This window comes from Heterocephalus glaber, unplaced genomic scaffold (genome assembly GCF_053883595.1).
Source record: "Heterocephalus glaber isolate CG9 unplaced genomic scaffold, H.glaber_assembly_v1.0 deba00000331, whole genome shotgun sequence".
NCBI lineage: Eukaryota > Metazoa > Chordata > Mammalia > Rodentia > Bathyergidae > Heterocephalus > Heterocephalus glaber.
Genome location: NW_028258142.1, coordinates 14752826 through 14780467, shown reverse-complemented (window position 1 = coordinate 14780467; position 27642 = coordinate 14752826). Strand labels below are relative to the sequence as shown.

The 27642-nt window shown below is 32.8% G+C and overlaps 2 long non-coding RNA genes across 7 annotated transcripts in view; one reads left to right on the top strand and one right to left on the bottom strand.

Annotated features, from left to right (window-relative positions):
* The window catches only part of LOC147830038 (uncharacterized), a 29202-nt gene extending 2427 nt beyond the window's left edge, over window positions 1-26775 (top strand). The window contains exons 1-3 of one of the 2 annotated variants that reach the window (XR_015443171.1): window positions 11068-11655; window positions 20106-20238; window positions 25596-26775. This is a non-coding gene — a long non-coding RNA (uncharacterized LOC147830038). Of the gene's footprint in view, window positions 1-11067; window positions 11656-20105; window positions 20239-25595 lie in introns of those variants that run through there. The other variant, XR_015443176.1, reaches the window with a different exon arrangement.
* Window positions 1-27642, bottom strand: part of LOC101708257 (uncharacterized) — an 82614-nt gene that overhangs the window by 18938 nt on the left and 36034 nt on the right. For all 5 annotated transcript variants that reach the window (XR_015443167.1, XR_015443169.1, XR_015443168.1 and 2 more), the window contains one exon: window positions 18698-18807. This is a non-coding gene — a long non-coding RNA (uncharacterized LOC101708257). The remainder of the gene's footprint in view (window positions 1-18697; window positions 18808-27642) is intronic.

Below are 27642 nucleotides of genomic sequence, written 5' to 3'. Positions count from 1 at the left end.
CAGTTACACCTTGGCTTCAGCTTTTATTTATTGCTAGACTGTAGAGAAATGCCACATGTCCAAAACAATACAAAATTTTCTTTTTATTTTTTTAATTTTTTGTGTGTGATTTTCTTCTTTGGGTTCATTTCCTCCTATTTTTATTCCACTATTTGCTCCTTTTTTCTCTTTTAAGAATGTGTGTGAGTGTGTAAGTTTGTTTCTCTTCCGCTTGCCCTTTTCTTCCAATATAGTACAGAGAGGGTGAGGAAATTTTTCCTTTGTCACTTTTTATTCCTTCTACTTTTATCCATACCTTTTGACCTTACTTCTTTCTCCTGTTTCTTATTCTTCCTTTATGTTGCTTTTCCTTCTTCTCCCCCATCTTCATTTGTCTCATTTTAACTTTCTCTCATTAGCTATAGAATCATGCCTTCTCCTCAATTCTCACTACTGATTTTATATTCAATTTTCCGTTATCCCACCTAAATAGAACATACTTCTACCACCCTTAGAATCCTTTACTCCTCCCCTCCTATTTCCTCTTTCCCATACCACATAGCAGGAGAATTTAAAACACGTTTTAAAATTTTCTTTCCCCTCGTCTGGCATTACCCAGTCCCCAACCCTCTGGGCTTTAGAGAACTGATTCTACAAAATTACTGTTGAATGCTTTTTTTTTTTTTTAACCATAAGAGGATACATAGCTAACACATTTAGTGCGTATTAGCTGTGTGTCAATACTTGGGCTGTTGTGATGCTTACATTATAACTGTAGATTTCTTCTCTAGCCTAACAGGAGATTCAAATGTGGGTCTCTTGGTATGTTCTCAACTTGCCCCAATAGATACCACTGTAACTGATTATATTGTTACTACTGTAGCTTATTTGATTGCTTAAGAATACTCTTCACTAAGTGGACAATTTCATGCCAGTGAATAAGTCTGGATGTTCCACCATCTCACCCAGGAAGAGGAACAGAAAGAGCTCCTAACCCAAGAACTCAGAATGGATCAGACTCTGCAAGAATCCCTGCAACTTGTGCATACTGGTGGAAAGAAACCCTGAGTGTGAGTTAGCTTCAGTAGTGCAGTGGAAGATTCAGAGAAGTTATTGGGGTGTGAGCACTCAGATTCTCTGTCAAAGAAACAACACATGAAGCACATATACACTGTCTCATTGGAATATTTAATCTGTGTTTCCATCAGGTATCTTATAGGTTTGAGTTTTTGTTTGTCTCACAATTTTTTTAGTAGTATAGGGGTATGTTATATTCCTTTATGGATTTTTTGTTAGGTTTTAATTTCTGTGTATTATTTTCTTCTATTGGCTCTGATTTAATTGATTTCTAGGTTCTTTTCATCTCATCTTCCTATAGAGCTTCTTCATCTCAAACCCCCAAACCAATACCATTACCATATTTCTTTTTTCTTTTTCCAAATACATAATCTCTTCCTCCTAAATTTATAATTTCTCATACTTAGCTCCTCCACGATAGCTCCTTTCTTCCCTAGTATTGACCCTCAATCCTCCCCATCCCATCCTAAGCCTTTGGCTTTCCCATATCTTACCTAAACTATTGTCCTCTCTATCATCAGAGTCTGACAACCACATAGCTTCCCTCATTCACAGAGTAACCCTCTTGCTTCCCCTACCCTGCACTTACCCCCACAAATATCTCTGAAAACTCTCAATACTAAACTTTCAACTCAATGCACATTCCTCATCCAATCACCTTCCATTGTCCTCCCTCCATTTTAACTATCTCATTGCAGAGCAATCACAAATCATAAAATGACATAATGTGGATAGAGGATGGACAAAGGGAGGAAGTGTAAATGCAAGGACTATCATATATAAGTGTTGGATGATTATATCTGTTGATGTTCTTATAACTAGAAATAATTCTTTCAGCAAACCATGGGAACAGAGTCCAAATCACTTAAAGTAAATAACAGAAGAAGTAAATAGTTACCCTGGATATATAAAGCTGAAAATTATATATGGGAGGCAACATCCTACTAAAAACGTCCATATAAACAAAAAATTGTCCTCATTTTTTAGTCCTCAACTTTCATATATATATATATATATTTATATATATATATTTATGTATATATACTGAAATATATATATGTGTGTGTGTTTGGATATATAATATATTATATATGGATATATGATATATAATATATTATACATATATTTGGCATATATATATATATATAATACACATGAGGATGGGGAAGCAAGGCAACAGAAGATCACTTAATATATTCAAGTCTCTCAAGGAAGAGCAAGGGGTTACAAAATGAGAAAAAAAACAAATACTAGGTAGCACAACTCTATTGTAGGGGACAGGGGAAGGGGACGTTACCAGAACCTCCACAGTGAGTCCTGGTCTCCTGCAAGCCACGGCAGCACACAGCGAATTACAGGAAAGGTAGAAAAATGAGACTGAGAAGAAGCTGAGCTTTGGTTCTGATGAGTGCTGCTCTGGGCAGCAAAGACAAAGCCCCCAGCTTACCACACCTTTTATTCAGTACATCCGGAGAAACAAATGTAACAAATGACTTGCAGAGAGTTCAATAGTTCACATTGGGATAAACAAGGTGTAACGGAAGGCTTGCAGAGAGTTCAGTACATCTCCGGCAAACAAGATGTTAATCAGTCCAAGAACAATGAGGAACTGAGCAGATGTTTGTTCTCCCAGGATGTTTCTTGTCCTGGAAAATCACAGCATCACTGGATCACTGAAGTCTCAGTTGTGACCAGAGGCCAAACTGGAGTTATTCTGTAGCTGGGCTGTAGGCAAGAGAACTAGGCTAACCAAATGATTTATCCCTAGAATTATGTAGCATTGCTCCCAACACTCTATGAAAAGTTTATAGAAGGGATGAACAAAATAGATGAGTTCAAAGAGGAAATAAACAAAAAATTCATTCAGTATGCCCACAATGAATTTTGGTGACATTGGTAAAAAACTGAATGAGCAAATCAAACAGTTCAAACTTTTTATGACAGTTCAACAAGGATATATGGAATCCTCAAAAAATTGTCAGACAGAAATATCTGAGATAAAACATGTGTTACTATGTATAAATTGCAGAAACAACCAATATGAAGATAGGGTATCTGATATTAAGGACAAAATAGGGAATTACAATGAAGAGCTCAAAGAAGCCAAAATGAAACTAAGAGAACAAGAGACAATTATCCGGGAACTACTAGATGGCAATAAGACCAAATTAATGCTAACTGGAATTAGAGGAAAACTAGAAGATAGCACAGATGGATTTACTAACAGATTTATAGAAATCATAGAAGAAACATCCCCAAACATAAGAAAAGAGGTTAAAATACAAGTAAGCAACGCTTATAGAACTCCAAACAATTATGACAACAAAAGGAGCTTACCAAAGCATAACCTTATTAAGTTAAGAAATGTCTAGCAAAAAAAAGAATTTTTAAAGTAGCCAGGGAAAAACAAAAAAAAATCACATATAAAACGAAACAATTAGAATTACAGCAGTCTTCTCAACACAAACCATACAGGCCAGGAGAATTTGGAGTGATATATTGCAACCCCTAAAAGCAAATAACTTCCAAAGCAGATTAACTTATCCAGCAAAGCTATCCTTCAAAATAGATGAAGAAATAACTTACTTCTTTGAAAAAGACCAGCTCAAAAATATAAGTAATAACCAGCTCTTGAGAAAATACTTAAGAATATTCTGGACAGAAATCAGAAATGGACACAGCTAAAATTCACAGATGAAATTAGTGAGGCCAATCAATAAACAGCAATAAAATACTTCAGAAAAGAAAAGTAAAAGATTCACCAAAAGATAAGATGGCAATGATAGTAAATAGCCAACACATCTCACAATATCTCTGAAGGTTGAGGGCCTCAACTCTCCAATTAAAAGACACAGATTGGCAGACTGGATCAAAAACCAGAATCCAACAGACTGTTGTATTCAAGCAATTCAACTAATCCAAAAAGATATTCATAGAATAAAAATTAAAGGATGGGAAACAATATTTCATGCACTAGAATATCAAAAACAAGCAGGAGTAGCAATTCTAATATTAAACATGATAAACTTCTAACTAAAACTGATTAAAAGTGACAAAGAAGGTCACTACATACTAGTTAAGTGAACAATTCAACAAGAACATTGATAAACATGTGTCTACCTTCCTAAAACAAAAACTACTGCAATTAAAAGATCAAATGAACACTAACACCGTTATAGTAAGGGAATTTAACATTTTGCTGTCCTAAAAAATAGACTAATTAAGCAATAAACTGATAAAGAAATATCAGAGCTGAACCATACCCTTAAATGTAAGAATTTAATAGATATATACAGAGTATTCCACCCCTCTAGAACAGATTACACATTCTTTTCAGCAGCATATGATACTTTTTCCAAAATAGATTATCATGCTAGTCCACAGAACCAGTTTAAATAAATATGAAAGAATTAAAATTACCCCATGAACACTATCAGACCACTGTGCAATGAGAATAAAAATAAATGACAGAAAAAAATTTGGAAAAGGCAAAATCTCCTGATAAATTAATAACATACTCCTAAATAACCAATGGTTCAAAGAAGAAATTTTAAAATTTCTGAAAGTTAATGACAATGATTACACAACTCAGTAAATGCTCTGGGACAATTTGAAAGCAGTTTTAGGAGGAAAATTCATCAAAATGAATGTTCACATTAGGAAAACAGAGCGAACCCACATACATAACCTTATTATAAATCCATAAAGAAACTACAACACTTGAGAAACTACAACAAACTAGCCTCAAACCAAAATTAAGAAGAGAAAGTATAAAGGTGAGAGTGGAAATCAATGAAATTTGGACCAAATAATGAATTGAAGAGCTGGTTCTTTGAAACAATAAATAAAATAGATAAGCCCTTAACCAGACTCAACAAGAGAAAGAGAGAAAAGACTCAACAATGCAATTAGAAATGAAAAAGGTGAAATCAAAACAGATACTGTGGAAATCCAGAGAATACTGCTTCAAAGTTATATTCTAACAAATTTTGAAGAAATGTACAGATCCTGACACATACAAACTACTGAAACCTAGCCAAGAAGGCAAATATGCTTAATAACCTAATAATAAGAAGGGAAATTGACACAGTAATAAAGAATCTACCAACTTAAAAAAAAAACCAACAAAAAACAGGATCTAATGTATTCAGTGCTGAATTCTAAAAACCCTTTAAGGGTGTTATATTATCAACACTCCTCTAGCTGTTGAAAGGAATGAAGTGTTCCCAAATTCATTTATAGAAGCCAGTATCACTTGGATTGCAAAATCAGATAAAGACCCAACTTAAAAAAAAAGAACTATAGGCAAATGTCCTTGATGAACATAGATGCAAAAATTCTAAAAATGATATTAGCAAATAGAATGTTGCACATTATCAAAAAACAAGACATCATGATCAAGTAAGTTTCATCCAAAAGATGAAAGGTTGGTTCAACATACTTAAGTTAACAATTGCAATACATTACATATACAGATGGAAGTTGAAAAACCATATGATCATATCAATAGATGCAGAAAAGCTTTTTGACAAAGTACAGCACTATTCATGATAAAAATCCTGAAGAAAACAGGTATAGAAGGACCATACCTGAATATAATACAGGCTATTCATGACAAACCAATAGCCAGAATCATATTAATTGGCAAAAAACTAAAAGCATTCCCCCTAAAATTAGGAACAAGAAAAGAATGTCCACTATCACCTCTCTATTTAACATACTTGAAACATTAACCAGAACAATTAGGCAAGAGAAAGAAAGAAAAGGGATACATATGGAATGCAAAAATTGAATGTATCACTATTTCAGATGACATGATACTCTACATAGAAGATCCAAATAACTCCACCAAAAAAGAAATGCTTAGATTTAATAACTGACTGAACCAAAAGTATCAGAACACCAGATCAGCATACAAAAAGAATTAACATTTGTGTATACCAACAATGAATAGGATGAGAAGGAAATAAAGAAAACAATACCATTCACACCATCTTCAAGAAAAATGAAACACCTAGCAGTTAATTTAACCAAGGAAATAAAAGACCTCTACAAAGAAAACAACAATATTCTGAAGAAGAAGAAGATTAAGGAGGACATTAGAAAATGGAAATATATTTTCCCTGAAATATTACTGGAAACCTCTACAGTAAGCTCCAGTCTCCTGCTCAGTGTATGACACAAGCCTAAAGGGGAAAAAAAAAAAACCAAAAAACTAAAAGACAGAACTAAGAGAGACAGAAAGCTGGCCAACAGAACAATCAATGCTGTGGCAACTGATGAAAACACTGGCCAGTCCAACCAACTGATTTTTATTGGTAATCAATTGGGGTAAAGGTGAGCTATGTGCAAGGGTGAAATTACTTGCAAGGAAGTGCAGTCATGCAGTTTCTATGGAAATTAATGTAAGTAAGCCTTGTAAATGACAAGACAAAGCATTCTTGAATTGAGAACAGAATAGACAAAATATATGGTTGTAATTAGAACATTGTCCTTCTAGGTAAGAAAGTTTTAGTTGTAGGAATGGAATTTAGGCACAAGTTACTCTGACCTTGGGATGTAGGCTTTGGCTGGACTTGCTTCTCTAACAAGCCAATTGTGGGGTTAACTCTTTACAGCCTGTAATGCTTACAGCTTGCTTTGAAACATAACCAATGTTGCAGTCTTCTGCACCCAGTCAAAAAATGGGCCAGAGAAATGAATAGACACTATACAGAGGAAGAAATAAAAATGGTCAACAAATATATTAAAACAAAATGTTCAATATCTCTGGCCATCAAAGAAATGCAAATTTTAAAAATGCGAAGATTCCACCTTACTCTAAAAAGAATGCCAATCACTAAGAAATCAAACAATTGCATATGCTGCAATGGTTGTGGTGAAAAAGAAACTTTCCTTCATTGTTGGTGAAGATGCAAACTAGTACAACCATTATGGGCATCAGTATGAATTAGATTTCTGAAAGATCTGAAAATATTAATTCTATATAATTCACTTGTCTTCCTGCTAGGTATTGTCTCCAAAGAACGTAAGTCATCATACTATAGTAATACATGCATGCCAATATTCGTAGCAGCAAAATTAGTAATAGCTAAGTCCTTGATGCAGCCTGTAAATTCATCAACAGATAGCTGGATTAAAAAAATGTGATATCTATATATAAAGGAATACTACTCAGGCATAACGAATGACAAATTTGAGACATTTGTAGGAAAATGAATGCACCTGGAAAACATAATGTTGAGTGAAATAAGTCAGACACAGAAGCTGAACACACAGTATGGTATCTCTCATTTGAATGAGAAAGAAAATGATATAGGCTGGGTACAAAGAAACAAGGAGATGGGTCTCTTAGAATAAGGAAGTGGCCCAAAGGAATAAGGGTGACAAGTGGGGAGAAAGGGAAATGGAAATAAGAATTGAGATATTCCATGTACAGGAACCTAATGACCCCAATTAATGTAAATATTATATGCCATAACGTGCTAAGATAAATAATATCCACAAGAATAAAAACCTGAGAGAAGAAAGGGGAAAGGGAAGTGTTAGGAGATTTTTTAAAAAATATGCTGTAATATGTACATGCAACCATTCCCAAAGAGTATTGTAAATTACATTAATTGTAAACATGAACAAATAAAATAATTTTTTAAAGTTTATTGGTCAATTATACCAACAAATCTGTTGAGAAGAGTATGATGGTTATTAACTTTCTTCATTTTTATGTGAAAAGAATTTTCCTCAAAGGTTTCAAATAATGCACTCAAGATCTTACTTTTTTTAGTAGTTGAATACAGAATCTAAACCCACTCTTTGTTACTGTAATTATTTTTACATAATTGTATATGTAATATTTAAAAACAGTAAATTTTATAACTTTTACAGAGTAATAAAAATCTACTTAATTGAGATTACTAGATTTATGAATTAAACTAAAACAGCATATAGTGGAATAAAATTTACTAGTATCTACTATAGTGGACCCTTGACTTACGAACTTGATGGTTCCCCTAGTGCTGGTTGTAACTTGTCAATACAAGTGAGATGTACACACGATAGATAACAAGAGACAGCTGAGTCTTCCATTAACCTTATTAACCCAAGCTGTTCCTATGGCAGGCCAGTCATAACTTGGGGGTCCACTGTATATTCCAGGTATTTATCTTACACGTCTCATAGAATATTTAAAAAGGAAATATTAATTCTGTTTTGTAGATGAAAAAAGTTGTATTTCAAAAGGTAAACTATCCCTGCCACTGTCCCTGATTGGTGATGCTCCCAAATCCTGCTGCTTGTACATAGTTCACTATTCTCCAGCAGGAAAGCTGAACAACCGAATAAATATGCGGCTGGATATTATGGGATATACTGAATAATTAACATTTGCATACATGCTATCAATGAGTAGAAATAAAGATGCCAGCAATTAAAATGCCATTTCCCATAGGTTTGTAGTATCCTTACTTAGAGCCTCTTTCTTATATATTTGCTGTTCTCAAAGGTATTTTGAATACAAAAAATTAGGACAGAAAAAAATCTTATAAAATTATTAAGAACTTCAAAAACCTAAGACATTACTTGAATTTTCTGGCATTTTGGGCTAAAACTAGGAAGAAATAATTCTGTAAAACTTGGGAGGAAATATTTACAGAGGAAATGTTAGATAGAGAGAGGTTACTCAAAATGTGCAAAAGACTCAAAACTGCATTATAAGAAAAAAGCTTGACTTTAAAATAAGCAAAAGAACTTTTACAGTCACCTTACCAAAGAAACTTTGTACATGCAAATATGTGTACAAAATTTGTTCCATATCTTATGCCATTAGAGAAATGCAAACTGAAACAACTATAAGATACCACCACATACCTATTAAAAGGGTCAAAATCCACAATATTCTCAGCAAACCTGGACACGGATGCGGTGCAACAGGAACCCTAATTAATTGCCAGTGGGAACGCAGAGTGATACAAGTTGGCAGATTTTCATAAACCTAAATATACTTTTGGTAACAATTGTACTTCTTGGTATTTAGTAAAAGAGCCAGTTTATGTCCACAGAAAAACCTGTGCAGGGATGTTTACACAAACTATATTGACAATTACAAAACTTGAAAGCAACCAAAATATCACTCAGGCAAATGGATAAACTTTTATGTTATTTTACTAACCCAGAAAATAGAATATTATTTAGCACTTAAAGAAGATATCACATCAAGGAAACAATGAGACAAACTTAAATGCAACCAACTAAGCAAAAAAAAAAATAATCTGAAAACTCTATAGACTGTATGATTCAACCTGTATGGCATTATGAAAAGGCAACATGGTGCAGATAATGAAAAGATTAATCATTGCTGCTAGAGGGCTAGTAGGAAGGGAGGAAGGAGAATGCAGATCAAAAGATATTTCTTTCTTCCTTCTTTCCTTCCTTCCTTTCTTCCTTTCTTCCTTTTTTTGTGTGTGATACTAAAGTAATGAAACCACAGTCTCACATGTACTATGCAAGTGCTCTACAATGGCGCTACACCCTCAGCTGCACAATTTTTTTAGGGCTGTGAAATCACTGGAAATGTTACTGAAATGGTGACTATGTGCCATGACACATTTGTCAAAACCTATAGGGATACATATGTCTTAGTTACTTTCTCCTTGCTAGGACAAAATATCCAACACCCACAAGTTAAAGTAGGAAGGTTTATTTTGGCTCATAGTTTGTAGAGGTTTCAGTCCATAGTCAGCTGACCTCAAGGCAGGCTGGCTTGACAGAAAGTCATAGCATAGGAGAAAGAGCTCATGGGATGGCAGAGAGAAGCAGGGCAGCATCAAGGGAAGAGGAGGAATACATAGCATTCCAGGCTACAGCCACAGTGACCCACTTCTTTCCCCCAGGCTTCACCACTCAACATCACACTCAGCTATAAACCCATCAGTAGACAAATGCAGTTCCACACACCCATCTAGTCATCTCCCTGAAGCCCCACCAATGAGTGCATAGGGCTTTGAGAGGACATCTCGATACAGGCCATAACAAGATATAACACCAAGAGTAAACTCTATTGTTTACTGGTGAAACTCTATTGGAAAACTGGTGAAAATGACCTATCAATGTAAGCTCATTAATTGAAAAAAATGTACCACTGTGGTAAAAAAAAAAGTCAATAATGAGTATGTTAATGTGTGTACGGGATAGGGGAAATGCCATACTTTTTAATCAATTTTGCTTTGAATGTAAAACTGCTTTTTAAACAAAGCCTGATAAAGAGCATCACACACACACACACACACACACACACGCGCAATTTAACCTAATGAGAAGGAAATGTGCAGTGCCAGTAATGTTATCAGTGAACAGAGATCTTTGAAAATAGCTCAAGTTTCCTCATTAACCTTAATTTTTGTCATTTTCAGCATTGTTAAGCAATTAGTGGATTATTACAGTTTTTAAATAATTTTAGATCTTTAAGTGCTTTTTCAGTGTTTTTACATGCTGTGTGAAAAGTTATTTTTCTTTATTCTATAATTCCCCACTTTTTTCCTGAGAAGGGTGCATTTTTCCCTTACTAAAGGATGGGTTTTTTTTTACTCCCAACTACACCTTTAAAAAAGAAAAAAAAAAAATGCCTGCTATAAGGACAGTGCTTGAAAGAGAAATCCCCCTTTAACACTACAAATAATAATCACTGCAATTTTTTGTAATAAACTTCATTACAAATTCAGAAAGAGTTGCATAGAACCCTCTAATCCTGCAGGAAGTCAGTTAATGAAAATGAAGTGTAAGTGCTCAGACATGTAAATCCTGAGCTAGTTGATCAACTTTATCATTAGATTGTATTCTTATCAACAGCAGCAGACATCTGACTATACTCACTTTGATGTGCTCCAGAGACTTTTTCAGAGTTAAATGTATTTTACCAAGACAAATGAAGTGACAAATACAATAACTTAGATATGCATTATGTAAGTACATATATTTCAGCCAGATAGTTACTAAGAAGGGGGGAGGTAGAGAAAACAAAACCTAGGCCCTATTATTTATTCACTTATACCAAAGGGGAATGCCAAAGACTCAGTCCGGAGGCATGCAGTTCTGAAGAAACAGCAGTCATTATGACTAAGAAGACTCAGCATGTGGAAGTTTACAAGCTCTTTTCTTCCCTCCTCTTTTCCGCTGCCCTCCCCCCATCAACACCCAGCCTACAGAACAGAGGCAGATGCCCTGCTTCTAGGGCTATGCCAAACAGCCTCTCTCTACCGCGCTGGATCCCACAGGAGCAAAGCCACTTGGCTTGTCACACCTCGTTCAGCAGCATCTTTGTGAATATTTGGTTTTCAAAAAGACAAAAAGAAGGGCAAGAACTTTGGAATTCAGCAGAAGGTCAGAATAGCAATCTTTTTGCCTGGTCCAACTTCCTTTTACACTCTGACATCTGGCGCCCATTACAGAAACAAATTAGAGCAATTCCAAGCAGTGCTGAGGAGGAGGACTTCCTGCTCTCAGATAGCCCAGCTAATTGTGAACACCGGAATTGAGGCTCAAAACAATGTAACCATAGAAAAAGATTTGTGTCCCTTGTTGTGGAGACTTACAGCCTAGCCTGCAGTAAGTATGATTAACCAGCTGAATTCTATCACAGAGTAACAATTCTATTGATGTTTCCATTTCATTTTAATCTTACTAAAATGTGGAACTCAATTAGCTATGTGGAATTCAACTATCAAAATCCAAACATTATCTATACAATCATGTTTCTGTTTTGGTTCATTTATCGAAACAGAAGAAATCAATTTAAGTGGGGAAAATATAATTCCTACTCTTAGAAGACTACAGTATATCACTAAAGTACACTCAGAAAATTCATTATTTAACAATTCTTCCTCTTATTTAATTATTTCCATTTCCTTTATCATATATATTAGTTATCTTCCTAAAATACTCCTTGAATCATGCTCGGTTCAGCTGCTCATACACAAAATACTCTGTGGATTTTTCATGCCTACAAATCTCAGTGGAAGTAGCTAAAATCCTCTCATATTTGTTATTTTCCTTTGGAAGGTGTGTTCAACATTCTTTAAAAATATATATTTATTGGAAAAATAATTGTTCTAGGTGTTGGCACACAGGAAAGAAGCATTGTGTTCAACTGGAATATATAAGTTGCATTTCTAGATAACTTCTCAGTGGCCAGGCCAGATTTTCATCTAAAATAATGTGATATTTGGTATGCCAACCAGAAGACTGAGCCATCATTAAATGATTTTGCGATTTATGAAAAAAAGTTTTAAATAAAACACATTATTTATAGCCACTGAGTGTGTTTGAATTACATATTAAAATATACATTAAACCCTAAGATTAGATTTTGTTTTTACTGGTAGACAGAATGAAACGTATCCTCAGAACTTAAAATCTGTTCTTAACTCTATACATTTCATATATATATATATATATATATATATATATATATATTTACTTGTCATCACAATTTCTGCTTCTTTTCTATACAGAATTCTTCTTTTCTGTCTATTATTGTATATTGATTTTTCTTGCTATTTATATGAAATCCTGATGTCAGTGATGTGTGTATTTGTGTTGGTATGTATATGTGTGTGTTGAATATATGTCTGTGTCTTATGGAATATAATGAGAATTCACTAAATAGTAAATGTCAGATCATCTTTACTAGTTACTTAAACATTATATTCAGCCATGTTTTCTTTTTCATACAATCTAAGGACTATTTATATATTGATTTTAAATTTACTGATAAGGGCTGGGGATTTAGCTCAGTGGTTCCACTGCCCACCTTGCAAGCGCAAGGATCTGAGCTCGATCCCTGGTACAAAAAAAAAAAAAAAATACTGATAAAATCCAAACATTAAAGCCATAAGTATGTTTAAGTGAGTAGCTTTATGACAGAGAGGTGGGGAAATTTGGTGAGGGTAGAATAGTTTATCTATTTTTGTTTCTTTGTTTGTTTTGTGATTTGGCTACTTCATTTGTTAAGTCTCTGGAATAATTCTAGTGGACAACACTGGGATATATGCACATAAGTACTTAAGGCTCCTTCAGTTATGCTTTGTTTTCCCATGAGTGTATTATCAATAGCTTTAAAGGATCTTTTTTGTCCTTTTTTATTTGTATGTCTTTTAAATGTTTGCTTAGTTGTCTCTTACCAGGAAAATGGAAGATATTCCTTCTATATTTTTAGGATATCTCAATTACTCTGCACTTAAAATAGAAAAACTCTCTTCCAGAATTAAAAAAAAAAATTCATTTATTTACAATAGAAATTTACATTTTAAAGAGGAAAAATTATGAACTATCTTCACCAATATTTCAAATATTTCCATATAATAATATATTGACATTATATTTAGATTTTTCTGAAACTACTGTTAAACTAACTCATTATACTCATTAAATTCACATACATAACCAGTTTTTCAAAATGAAACTATTAATGCTATATTACTATATAGCTATATGCATAATATTACATATAAATCTATGCAACTGAAATACACATAGTGCCTATTTATATAGACTATGAATTTCATTTGAAACATTTCTTATAGAAAGCACAGTCTAATTGTAATTCCTTACATTGCCAAAATTTAAATTTAAAATAAACCAGAAAAATATAACCAACTTTAAATTCTACAAGAACTTTTTCTAATCAATTAAAAATCACTAGACATTACTAAATCATGTCATAGAAGTAAGCAATTATTTTTAATTCAACTGTATGAAAAATATATTAGGGTAAGGTCAAGCACCTTCAAATTGAGAAAAATCTTCAGAAGATTCCAGCACCTTTGATGGCAGCGCTCAATCAGCTGTATTTCAGTCCACATGAATAAATCCCATCCCATCCCACATTCCACTGTGGACACAGTACTAGTACTGTAACTACAAATACCTTCTCCTGTGTTCTTCAGTTTACTCTTTTAATTCATTTATTTATTGGAGATAAATAATGAGGATGGAGGTACAGAGGCTTCAATCCAAGGCCTCATGCATATGAAGCAAGCACTTCAGCCAGTGTAGCACTTTTCATTTATGCTTTATTTGAGACAGGGTCTTGCTAAATTGCACAAACTCGTCTTCAGTTGAGACTACAGGTGTTTGCAATGAAGTCCATCCCCCCTCCCCTCTCTCTTGCTCGCTCACTCTCTCTCTCCTCTCCCATTTCTAATGTGGAAGCTACTCATTTCTACTGGGTGGAGCATAATGCATGATGCACATTTTCTGCCGCCTCAAACCTTCCAGGTGCAGATGTTCCTCATGGCCATATCAGATCTCTGGGGGCATTCCCCATGGCCTTATCAGATCTCTGGGGCCCATCAGCCTGGTAAGGGTAATGTGATCCCAGAAAAAGGATAATCCCAAATTATGAGTGCCAGTTTCTTCCTCAAGTATTTATAGTTCTTACAATAAGTATTCCAGTATGGTGCAATGGAATCCAACTCATAACAACTTTTTAATGCCTTTATAACACAGTATTCAAAATAGCACATTCTTATAGATAATGTGAAATAGGAAGAGAAGGGGCAAAGGGGAAGGGGAAGTGGGAGGTGTAGCAAAAAGGAAAGAAGGGAATGGAATTAACACAAGAAAATGAAAAAATGGAAACAAAGTCTTTGTAAATAGGGAGGGATGGAGTGGTTGAAGGAAGGGCAGGGGAATAGGGATAAAATAAGAACCAAGAGAGATTACGTAAAGGTGCAAATTTCCAATGATGAGTGTCATTATATTGTATAGCTAAAGTGTAAAGATAAAATTAATTTAAAATAAAAAATAGCACCTTCTAATCACTGCAGATGACCACTTGCAACTATTGAATACCCGTTAATATGAATCATGAGTACAATATATTTTGTCCAATAACATCTTTTCAGCCCATAATATGAGAGAAGAAACATCACACCCTTTTTACATTTGTGATGGAAAGGTGATGGTATGCAAGGAGTGACTCCCTCAGCCAGTTCAGGTGCTCCTTGTGTGGAGCAGTGGGCAGGATTCTAGAGCACTGGACAGTAAGGCTTTTTTTCCTCCATGTTTTTTTTGGAGGGAGGACACTGAATAGCAAAAAGGGCAGTTTGCACTCTAAGTAAGGGACCTTATGTCTCCACCCTTCTGGCAGCATCCCGAAAAGCCCTAAGTCCAGTTGCAGTGCTAGATTCCCCTGTGCTGCCATGCTTTGCATCTTTCTTCAGGGAGCTTTCTGGCTTCCAATCCTGTTTCCTGATTAAATTCAATGCTTTCAAACCCTTTGCAAAGATGACAACAAAGCAAAGCATTTTTTAGTATGAGGACATAGTCACTGGCAGGGTACAGTCATTACATACACCCAGGCACACCCAGGCATATGCACACACACACACATAACCTGTGAGATAATGATGTAACCAGGATGATGGATATCTCTCTCTTCCCTAAGTTTTCTTGTGCTCCAAATGTAAGCACTTCCAGTAGCTTCTAACCACCTGAGCAGAGAGAAGCATAAACAGCCATCTTTTTCTACAGGTTAACATTTTAATATATTTTATCTCAATTAAATTGCACTAAATGTATTTTATTGTTTCTAAGAATGAGAGCCAACTGACTTCTTTCACTCAGAAAAATTATCTGAGATACATGAATCCCATAATATGAATTTGCTTAAAGATTCACCCATCAATAGACATATTTCTTGCATTTATCTTAATTTCAGAAAATACAATTTTTTTCAGAGTAATAATATCCAGTTTTATGTTTGCCAATTCTATCATTATATGGTGATATATATCCTGTTTGGATCTAATCCATTAATTCATTTGCTATTTATTTCACAGTATGCTGAGAAGTGTGTATTATATCTACTATTTTCCCAATTTTTAACTGAAGGTCTCAATCGTGTGTACTGTGTATTGAATATAACTTCTTTTTTTTAGCAGTTTTATTTCACCTCTTTCCATCATAGTGAATATTTCAATATAATAATGTTTTTCATGGCTACTTTGTCCCAACCATCCATCTGTCTTTTCCTCTGCTCCTAACAGATGGCTTTAATTATTGTTTCATTATATTTAGCACATTGAAATGTTGATAAACATTGATCAGCATAAATACAGGAAACAACTACATAGTCAAAAGTAAGTTATTCATGAAAAGAAAAAATATATTATCGTCCATTGTTGAATAACCATCTATATAGCTTGAGAATTGGCCTGACTTGATTTAAGAAACTGTTTTTTTCAATTATGATTGAATCAAATTATTCTTGTTTATCTTTATCATGCAAGACTGAGTGTGGGAATACTCAAAAAACACATAACACTGTGATTTTTTACTTTTTCAGAAAAATTCTTGTAACTCTTTGTTAACTCTCTTCTTTATATTCTCTGTTATACTGTGCACTAAATATTCATTTCTGTGTGATACTTAATGGTAAAAAAGTAATTTTATTACTAAAATAATGTTAGATTAAAATAATGACAATTTATAATATTGTAGACTTGATATTGTGATATTATTAGTCCAAGATTAATGTCTGCTATTAATAAAGGAGAACAAAAGTAGCTACAAAGCCCTTGTAACACTTTGTAAATAGTAACATAATAAATATAATGCTTTAATCTGTAGATACAGAAATAAAGCTAGACTATATGTACACATAACTAATATAAATAACAATATGCCTGTTCTAAAAATCAATACTGCCAATATAGACACATAATATATTGAATACATTGAATAAGAATAGAGAAAACTATCTGCAATATGAAGTTTTACTCCTGGGCAAAATAGCTACAGATTTTCATAAAGACAATGTTCAACTTCATTCTGACACCAAGCTCTAAATAAATCTCTCTATTTTATGTTTAGTCATGTTTTAAAAAGATATTGTTGCAAAATCTTAAGATCTTCCTATAAAGATATTATACAGAGCTAACTAAAAGGATGTAGCTCAATGTGAAGTTCTGGATTTAAAGACAAGTAAATCAGGGCTGAGGATTTAGCTCAGTGGCACCATGCCTGCCTCATAAGTTCAAGGTCCTGAGTTCCAGTATCGGTACCAAAAAACAAAAAAAAAACAAACAAAAAAAAGACAAGTAAATCAATACAGAAGTAAGATGCTAATCAAACGCATCATTATGGCTGTCATAAAAAAGATTGATAATAACAAGAGTGGAGAAAAATTCAGACCCTATTACATTATCATTAGGAATCTAAAATGAGGAAGCAAAGTGGCATTAAAAAAATAGTTTATCAGTTTCTGAAAGTGCCAAAGGACTATCATACAATTATATAATTCTACATTGATGTAGACATACAAGAATAAAGAAAATATATATCTACACAAGCCTCTGTATAGTAGTGATGATAAAAGGATATTTAATAATAGCCAAAACCAAAGGTTAAAAAAATGTCCACCAACTGACAAATGGATAAACAGTGGCATGTACATTAAGTGAAATATTTATTGCTCAACAACAAAAATAAATGCAATATGGTTGAAAATGTGAAACCTTATGTTAAGTGACAGAAATAAATCACATAAAAAATTACATGATCCAATTTATATAAATTGAGAGGTATTACTATTGCATATATGGTTTCTTGTCAAAGAAACAGATATTCTAAAATTAGATTTTAGTGAGTTATACGTTTTAAAAAGGTGAATTTTGTGATTTTGGAGTGTAAATAAATAAAGCAATCATTAAAGAAATATCACTAGCTGTTTTTGATCTTTAATCCAAATTCTTACCTAAAAAATTTAAAGGTGTAAGAAAAAAATTTTTGACAAATAAGAAATACAGTCATTACTTTTATTTTAATCAATCATTCTGGCAGCAGAGGTCTCAATTTTTTATACTAAGAATACAGAGAATAAACTTTAGCTTGAATCACAATGTAATATAATCTACATTACTGTTAATCTATTGCATTACAGTGATCAGAAAGAATGATTAAAAGTTCACCAAATAAGAGGTTGAATAGTGTACAGGTACTATCTTAAAGTTTTGACCATCTGCTAGAAAATTTGTTTTATATGAATAATAAATTTTTCACAGTTGATTAAAAAGTTCTTTTCTATTTTTCTTATATTGCTCTGAGCTATATTAGACATGATCCAATAAAAGAAAGAGGAGTAAGTGGTCAATTTATGACTGCTTTAGAGATGCATGCTTTGATATGAAATTTTTAGTTCCCTTTAAAAGCAGTCAAACATGTAGATTGGCTTTATTGCCAATCAGATGAGACTTCTTTTTCTCAGTTCAGATAGATATCACAAATTGACAAAGTGAAGGCACCGGTTAGGGCTGGAAACCATCAGTCAACACTGCTGGCTGCCTGTCTCTGAGTTTGTTCACAGGGTCAGTGCTGGCTGGTGTGCCAGACACTGTCCTCAGACTCTGTCAGTGCCGCTTTCCATTCCTGAGCTTTGTCAGCTAATGTTTTCTGGAGCTCTTCACAGCTGTCTCTAGTGCTGATTGCTCTTTCTTTTAAATTGAACACTCTGTCCATGCTACTTAGAAGAAGAATCCCAAGTAGATTTACAGGACTTCTAACAGCACACTATCTGAGAAATAAAAGGGAGCCCCCCAAACTAACCCAATAGTGTGAGGGGATTACTTTTCATACAGCAGCTACAGACCTGTGATTGGTCCAAACAAGTGAAGGTGTCCAAGACAGTGGCAGCTGTCATTGCCCGAGATCAACAAAATGTCAGTGAGATGCTAGCTGTTTGATTGATAGCTGTTGGATCTGTGAGAAAAAAAAACAAAATGAAACAATAACAACAGAAACACTTTGGTCCCAAAACTAGGGAAGAGGGGTGAGGAGACTAAATGAGTTCATCATGGCTTATTGGAGTTTGGAGATGTTAATAATGGGCCTGGATCCCTACCTGATCTCCCCCATGTTAGGGTCAGTTCCCTTACTACTTCTTGACATCTGAATCAGTGGAAGTGGATTCAAGAACCACTGCTGACACCTGAGCTGAACTTCCTGTCACAGCTGGCCTGTCAGAGAGCTGGTGTGAAGCAACAACAGGAGTGGCAGGAAGAAAGTAAGGCAAGAAGTGAGTTGTCCGACTTCATCCTCTGGGTGCAAGGGGGAGTGAAGTAAAGCAGGGAGGAAGGACATGACTGCTGTCTGTCTCACCTTGACAACATTCACATGTATGAATCAGAATTCCTTCATATGTATAAATCAGATTCAGATAGAAATGATCATAAGCTTTTACCCTCATATCTAGATCTTAGAATAATATGATCTTCAAGTTATTGCATATTATATTTGGAGGTTTACTGTCTTAAATGAATCACAGCAACTGATGTATATTTCTATGTCAAATAAAATAATTGATGAAAATTTATATAAATTTGGAAAATAAACATATTGATGTGTTCAATTAATTTATCTGGAAAAATTCATTTCTACTACATACAAAACTAAATTTTATGTTTGCCAACAAGTATAATTCGCCTATTCCTGGAATAATCCTTTTTATTTTCTTCAAATATTTTACTTTCCTCAGGATAGCAAGATGTTTTGGACTGACATTGCCATTTTTAATATTCAAAAAATTCTGACAGAGTCTTTATTGCTCTGCCTCACTAAGAAATCAGGTGGATTTGTAAGAAAATTAAATCAATTAAAATTTTATTAACCATAAGAAAACCTCTCTTTACTCTGCCTTATTACTTTGAAAGAAAAAGACGATCAAGCTCCATCAATATTTTCTTTTGTGCAAAGAAAACATATTGAAAGGAAAATAAAAAATCTGAGCAAATACTATTTGCCAATGTGCATGTGACCATTTGAGAAAAATATGATTCATTCATTTACTTCTGTATGGCATGAAATGCTAGATTAGTCAGACAGATGAAGTTGAATTTAATGCCTACAATTCACATTGTTTGTTACAATTAGCATGTCTATATTGATGGTCTGTGATATGCATTTTTTCTTTTACTTTTAAATATCTTCATATTTCCAACATAGAAAATGTTTATAAGATAAATGAAATAACAAATGGATTGATCCTTCATTTGTCTCAGATCCTGGCAAGTTTTGCTTGTGGAGAGCGGTGACATATTGGAAGAGGATACGAGTACAATCAGATCACAGTGAATGCACAGGATTATTGGAAATGAAACAAAAGATTTTTCAGCTGAATACAAATTGCTGCAGGTAATATTACATACTGGGAGAAACTGTACTTTTCTCCAGCTATGTCATGGTTCATGAGCCAAAGAGAAATATAACAGTGGGTTATGACAGACCTGAAGGTTAACTAGAGATGATATGCCCATGTCTTTTGAGAAAGTATATTTCTGACGTGCACTAAAGAACAATATATTATAATGTCAGGTCTGTATTTTTTTTAGAGTTTTAAATTTTTCCTATTAAAATAATGCTATTTCATCTGTAAAAAAAAATTACTAGGAGAACAAAATATCCTCACATACTACAAAATTGAGAACTAAATACCAGTGTGTTAACTGGAACTTGTAGCTCCATAGATGCTTCTAAAGTCAGCTACCTGCTGATGCTTACAATTGAAAAAAAAAAAGAAAAAACTCATCATGTTCTTCCTAAAACATCTTCCTATATAAACAATTTCTAATTTATTATGTTGGGCTACTTCAAATCTTTTGTCTTCTCATTTTCAGATGTTTCTTTCCTTCCATCCTCTTGTAAAGTCACTATTTTTAACTACTGTGAAATAATTTTGCTCTGTCATTGTCTCCACTTATAAAAGTAATTCAAAACTTTTGACCAAGATGTTGCCTCAATATTATTGTCATAATTCTCAAAATAAAAGCACACTAAAGTATACATTTGTCTAGTAAAAGTAAGATCAATATTTGAGAAGGAATATTCACCTATAATTTCCTAAAGCCTTAACATCTATGCAATGGCACTTATTTTGACTTTTCGAACCAAGATATATTTTATAAACAAGTTACATTTCAAAAAATTTAAAAATATAAAATTTATATCTTATCTATTCATTTTTAGTTTTCAAATCTATAAAAGTAAATATTAAGCAGAATCTATGGTATATCTAGTATTTAATATGTGACAACCTGTCTATATGTTTATTTCTTCCACCTCTGTCTTATTCTGCTGCTCTGTCTACTTTTGATAGATGTTTTTCATGCCTGTTGATTTTAAATAGTGAGCAGGTTTTTAACTTTTGGACATTCCATCCCTTCAGGGCTAGGTTTTGATGGATGTCTTGCTAAATAATTGTGCACTTTCTTCCAGGTTCTGAGTAGTAAACACATTTACAGTATGAGTTCAACGCTTTCACCCTTAATTATATTACTGTTGCTAACAGTTTTTGATTCCTCATCTCCTTTACTTCTGTGGTTTAAACAGATGTAAGAAGGACTAAAAAAGGATCTGAGATCCCAAATTAATAAGCAAGCAAGTGAAGGTCAGGCTTTTCCACTCATTTTTTTTTTTTGCAATGGCCTATGACTTGTCTAATAGTATATTTGCAGAACTTAATGTTAAGGCTTATCTGAAGTAAAGGTTAATATTAATTCTCAAATTTGTAATTTTCATACTTCCATAAAATGTTGCCTAATATAATTAATAACTAAATATTTTATAAATACTACTTACTAAGTATACTGTAATAATTTTCAAGTTTTAAGTAATGAGATTTTGATATTTAAATTAAATCATTTTTTACTAAATTTATCAGGTAGTTTTTCAGTATAAAAGTATTGCTGTTGGCAATGATATACTACATATTTTGTTGGATTCAAAACATAAAGGTCATAAAGGTTTTATGGCTTGAAGTTAGACAGAAGAACAATACTGTATGCAAACAAACAGTCTATAAAAACACTAATTGAAAATAAAAATACACAAAATTTCTTTAGGGGAGAAAAGATATATCTTTCTGCACAATTTGCAACATCAACATCAAATGCATATTTTATTAATACTTTTAGTATTTGAACTTTTGTGATATTTGAAGTATTCTTTTTAGCAACTTATTTATACTGACAACACTTAATGTCACAATGAAAGAAAAAATTATCTAAAAGGAAAATTGTCAATATAATGGACTGAGCCACCATGTTTCCCTAGCTTTGTAGACTGACATGTTGATTTTTTTATGCTCAACATTATCTATAATAATATTTCTATGTTTTATCAATCTATACAGATATTCATATTTATATCATCTATATGTGTAACATATTTCTAAATATATCCGTGAACTTACATCTACTCTTTCACTAATATTTATGTCTCTTTATCTATGTACATGTTTATTGCTTCTCTAATTAAAGTAGGTGTTTCATGTCTTCAAAAGCCAGGAGTTAAGACAAATGGCTCTAGTATCTCGTCAGTATGAAATAAATGACTTAAATATTAAACATAGAGTCATCATCATTACATGTCCCTCACTTCAATAGTCCATATACTTTGGCCCCACCTTTTCTTTGAAACTAGAGTGTCTAAATTAATTCATTACAGAAGGTGTCATTTTGTGTACATTCATTTAGAGAGTCTAAATTGATGTTATATGAATTGTAGAAATAAAAGTTGTTACTACTTAATTTTATCAAAAAGGAATGAGTTGTCTATACTTTTACAAATTATAATAATTTTTCACAAAATAGTTTCATAACTGATGCCCTACCTGACATGAAAATGAAAAAAAAAAAAAAAAGCTTGGTTATAAATAATAGTAAAATTTACCTGAAAACTTTTTAAAGAAGACTTGTTCGTGTGGTTGTTTTGAGTTTTGCAGCTTAGCTTTAGAGTTTCTTTTGAAAGACCTAACCAGGTAGTAAACTCCATTTCAAACTTTCTGGGAAAGAATGGTGTTGGAAATTTTTAAGACATAAACTATGTTGTGTTTACCTTATGAACAGCTGACATTAAATACAAGCCACATGGAATGTCTTACTATACACAATAAAAGAAAACTTAATTAAAGGAGACAATTTTAAGATTTGATAAATATTATGCAAACACATATACTTTTACCAGAAGACAGTATATTACAATGGGATTGAAGACTGAAAAATGATGTCCTACAGGGAAAGATTTACTGAATGCAAGCTAGAAAAGCTTCTATTCTTTCTACAGATTTCAAGATTCCTGGAAATTTGCAGATGGAAGGTAGTTCTATCTGAAATAAAAGCTAAGAAACATTTTACCCAGTTTTAGAACATAAATGTAATATGCCACATATTTAATAGATTTGAAAATGTATAACTCCATTCCAGGTAAAGTGATGACCAAGAACTATTTTAGTGTATTTTATGATCCAGTGTATTTACATTTTTCTTCACTTAACACAAGATCAATATAATTCTTTCTTACTTAACATAGATCATGGACTTATTCGCTCTGTAATTTTCTTGTAATTAGAAAGTAGGAATATAAGTGGGCAAGGTCTCCTCCATGATGCACTTAGAAATACTGATAAACATCATCAGAATGTTTACTTAAACAAACATTTCCATCACCTTTGCCAACTAATGATTACACAGTTGGGTTGCTTTTCAAATAATTGCTTCTAGATATGTGGGTGTCCGTCATTAGTACACTGATAATATAGGGAAATCAAACGTCATCTTTACCTCTGGCGCAATGATGGCAAACCTTTTAGAGCTTTCAGTGGTAATGAATAGCCCAGCCTGTTGCAGCACTCATGGATGGCATTGCTTAGACACTGCGTGGGTATTCAAAAATGTCTCTTATTTGAGGAAGTCCTTTATTCAAGTTCCCTTAGTTTGCTGAATTTTGTTTGTTTTTTATTCTTGAAAAACTAATTAACTTTGTTAATGTTTTTCTGCATATTATGGTTATAATATACGTTTTCATTTCTGGATAAATGGCATTTACTTTGGGTACTTAATGCTTTTTATACGTGCCTAAATTAAATTCACTAACATTTGTTGAAGTTCATTTTTTTAATTCTAAGGACATCAAGCTGCAATTATGTTTGGCTTTGTTATTTTGGCCTTGATATTCTTTTTATTTATTTGTTTTTTGGGTATTTTGTTTTTAGAATATTCTATGGTGTTGGTTCAAAGTTATGTCAACTAATAGAATGAATATGGAAGGTTTTCTTTGCTTCTGTTTTTCTAGAAGGGTTTATGAGGATTGGAGTTAGTATGCAATAAAAATTAACAACAAAGACTTCTTGGTCAGGGCCTTTTGTGTATGGGAAGTTTTCAAAATGCTAGTCTTATTTCTATAATGTTATAGCTTTATAGGATTTTTAAAATTTCTTTGTGACTCAGTACTGGTAGGCTGGATCTCAAGGAAATTTTCTATTTTTTTCTAAATTATTTAATTTTCTGGCATAAAGTTATTTATACTATTGTTTGGAATTCTTTCATATCTTTGTAAAGTTGCATAGTGGTGGATCTATCTTTTATTCCTAATTTTAGTAATTAGTGTCTCTTTTCTTGTTTTCACGGTCATTTTCACTGAAAAATTGTCGATTTGTACATCTTTTCAAAGATGCAACTTTTGGTTTTATTTAATTTCTGTATTGCTTTTCTGTTCTTTATAGTAGCAATTGCTCCTCAAATTATTATTATTTTCTTCCTCTGCTAGCTTTTTTCTCATTTGTTCTTTTTTTCTGCTTGCTTGGGTTATTGATTTGAGATCTGTCTTCTTTTTAATATAGACGTTTAGAGGTATGAATTGCCATCCTGGGGCAAATTTCCTGTATTCCATAAATTTTGATATGCGGTAGTACCATTTCTATTTCCTTCTGATTTTTTAAAATTTTGTCATTTCTTCTTTGACCCACTGGTTATTTCTGAGAGTGTGTTTAATTTCTACATACTTGAGAATTTTTTAAATGTTCTTCTGTTACTTCTTTTTATTTAATTTATTTTTTGTGAGAAAATATACTTACTGAGACTTCAGTCATTTAAGATTTATATGTTACTGGAGTGTGGGGTGCATGTCTGTAATCCCACTACTCTCGTATGCTGAGGCAAAGGGATTCCAAGTTTGAGCCCCACCTTGCCATCTTAGCAACTTAGTGAGATCCAGTCTTAAAACAGAAAATAAAAATAAAGAGGTCTGGGTACAAAGCTCTGGGAAAAGGCCCTGAGTTCAATCCCCAGTACCAACATTTTTTGTTGTTGTTTGTATTCCATTATGTTCTATCATAGGGTCTTGGAGGATGTTCAAGAAGAAGAGTATTCTGGTGCTATTGAGTAGTGTTTTGTAGATGTCTTAGGCCCCATATTTATAGAATAAAGCTTTTATTTCCTTGATCTTCTGTCTCATTTTCTCATCCGTTACTGACAGTGGTACGCTGATGTCTTTAACTGTTAATATTCAATTTCATTTTCTTGCTTCAGCTCTAAAAGTGTTTGCTTCACACATTTTTGTGTTCTATTTTAACATTTTAGAATACTTTCAGCCTCTTGATGGGTTGATATATACTTTTATTAAGAAATATCTTTCTTGTTTAGCAAGATTTTTGATTTAAAATCTATTTTGTGAGATTTGGTGGAAAAACTAAAGTATACACTTCCCAACCACAGTGCCCTGGTCAAGAGGATCCACAGCACAGGGCAGTGGGATAAGAAGAGGAGGAACTCAGCTCCTCTCACTGTGGAACCACAGCTCCTGAGGAAGCTGGGATCAGAAGAAGCCTCTGTTTTTTGGCCACATGTGTCCCTTTCTTGGAAGAAGGAAATGAAGGCTTTTATTCTACTTTTCTGAACAATACCTCGGTCTTTCATTTTTAACATGCATTTGAATTTTTATAATATAAGTATTTTTATAATATGTGTTTTATTATAAATGTTTTCTCTGTATTTTAAAAATATTCCATATTACTATAAATTAACAAGATTGTGTATCAGTGAATTATGTTTGCCTATCCAACTGTTAAAAGCCTTAGATTTATATGAATTCACTATGGAGGCATTGAATTCAAACCATTAATTCAGTCTGATTCTATGGAAATTTATGGCAGATTTATTCCTTATCAAAGCTGAAGTTGCTTCCTCCTTAAGTCCTTAAAGAATCAGTTTCCAACTACTTTCTAACCACCAAAGCCTTCTAGGACTGCACATAGAGAGCAGATGATGAATTAGAAAGGTCTATAAATTTTTTAAAAATAATATATATTTTATGTATTACCCAGTGGTCTTAATTGCTAATAGTAGATTTTACTCCCTGAAGAACAAATATCACCTGATGAACAATAAAATAAAGCAAAGATACACAAGTAACATATATCTGTTATAATTGTCATAACATTAAATTCTGTTGCCTCTATTTAAAAGATACGTTTTATTCCTTTATATATATTATTTCCCTAATAGTGAGCTCTTGATTATTAAATAAATGTGTATCATCTTCATATTAAAAGTCTACTAGTAAGCCTTGAGTTTTTGGATAAAATGATAATGAATTAAAATTGCCACCTCTTTATCTCCCATTTTTCCTAGGAACACTCAGAAAATTCCTGAGTGTTATAAAAGGCTATGTAATATAAAATATCTTTCATATTATAAAGTTTAAACATATTACCAATAAAACATTTTCCGTGTTAATAACAACTACAGCATGTTTTATTTATTCTCATTAACGTTTTTATTTTCATCCCCAAATTTTGAAATAGAAATAATTAAATATAAGTTCCAACTGAGCCAAGTACAACAATTTGGGAATCAAATAATAAATGATGTAAAGTAACCAAACTATCTAATAAAGATTACTTTGCAGCCTCTGAATGTTTCATGTATTATTATAATGAAAGTCAATCCATTTTATGTATGTATAATTATGCCAAGAGACAAAAATTATCACAAATCTAGTTTAAAAATATAACTTGTTTCTATTGGTAATTCATGAATTTGGGTAGAAGAATTTCATCTAAATCTTTAGGAACAGCTAATCTGGGCATGGAGGAACAGTCAGTTATTAAACTGTAATAATTGCAGAAACAAAGGAACAGCTGTGATACAAAAGTGCATTGGTCAATTTCATATTACTTCAGGTTGCTTTCCTTTTAATGTTAAAGGAGGGTTTACCTTATCATGAAGGATAAACTGAGCTGTTTAGAAATCTGGTTATTATTTTTTTATTTTAAATTCTTATTAGTACATATTAAGAGTACATAATGTTTGGATTCTTTGTAAGAAATTTACACAATACATCTCAATTCTTTTATTTTCCTCTCCCCTCCACTCTTTTATTTTGCCAGTATCAGATTTATTTACTTATCTTATAAGCCATTTTAAAGTTAATTATTGTATATGCAGATTAACAAGACTAATAGAAGAAAACATATAAAATACATAAAAGATAATTATATTAAATTAAGGTACACTTTTAGATATATTGTCCATGCCAGATAGAAATAGTTTTTCTCTCTCTTTTTTCCTATTAATTGTCTTTCATTTCACTTTATGCCTATATTGAATTGCTCATGTAAGAGAAAATATGTGATATTTTATTTCATTTCACATTATAATTTCAACATGCATCCATTTTCCTAAAAATGACTCAAGTTTATCCGACTGTTCAGCAATACCCTATCGTGTATCAATACTACATTTTCTTTTTCTTCTAGTTTTC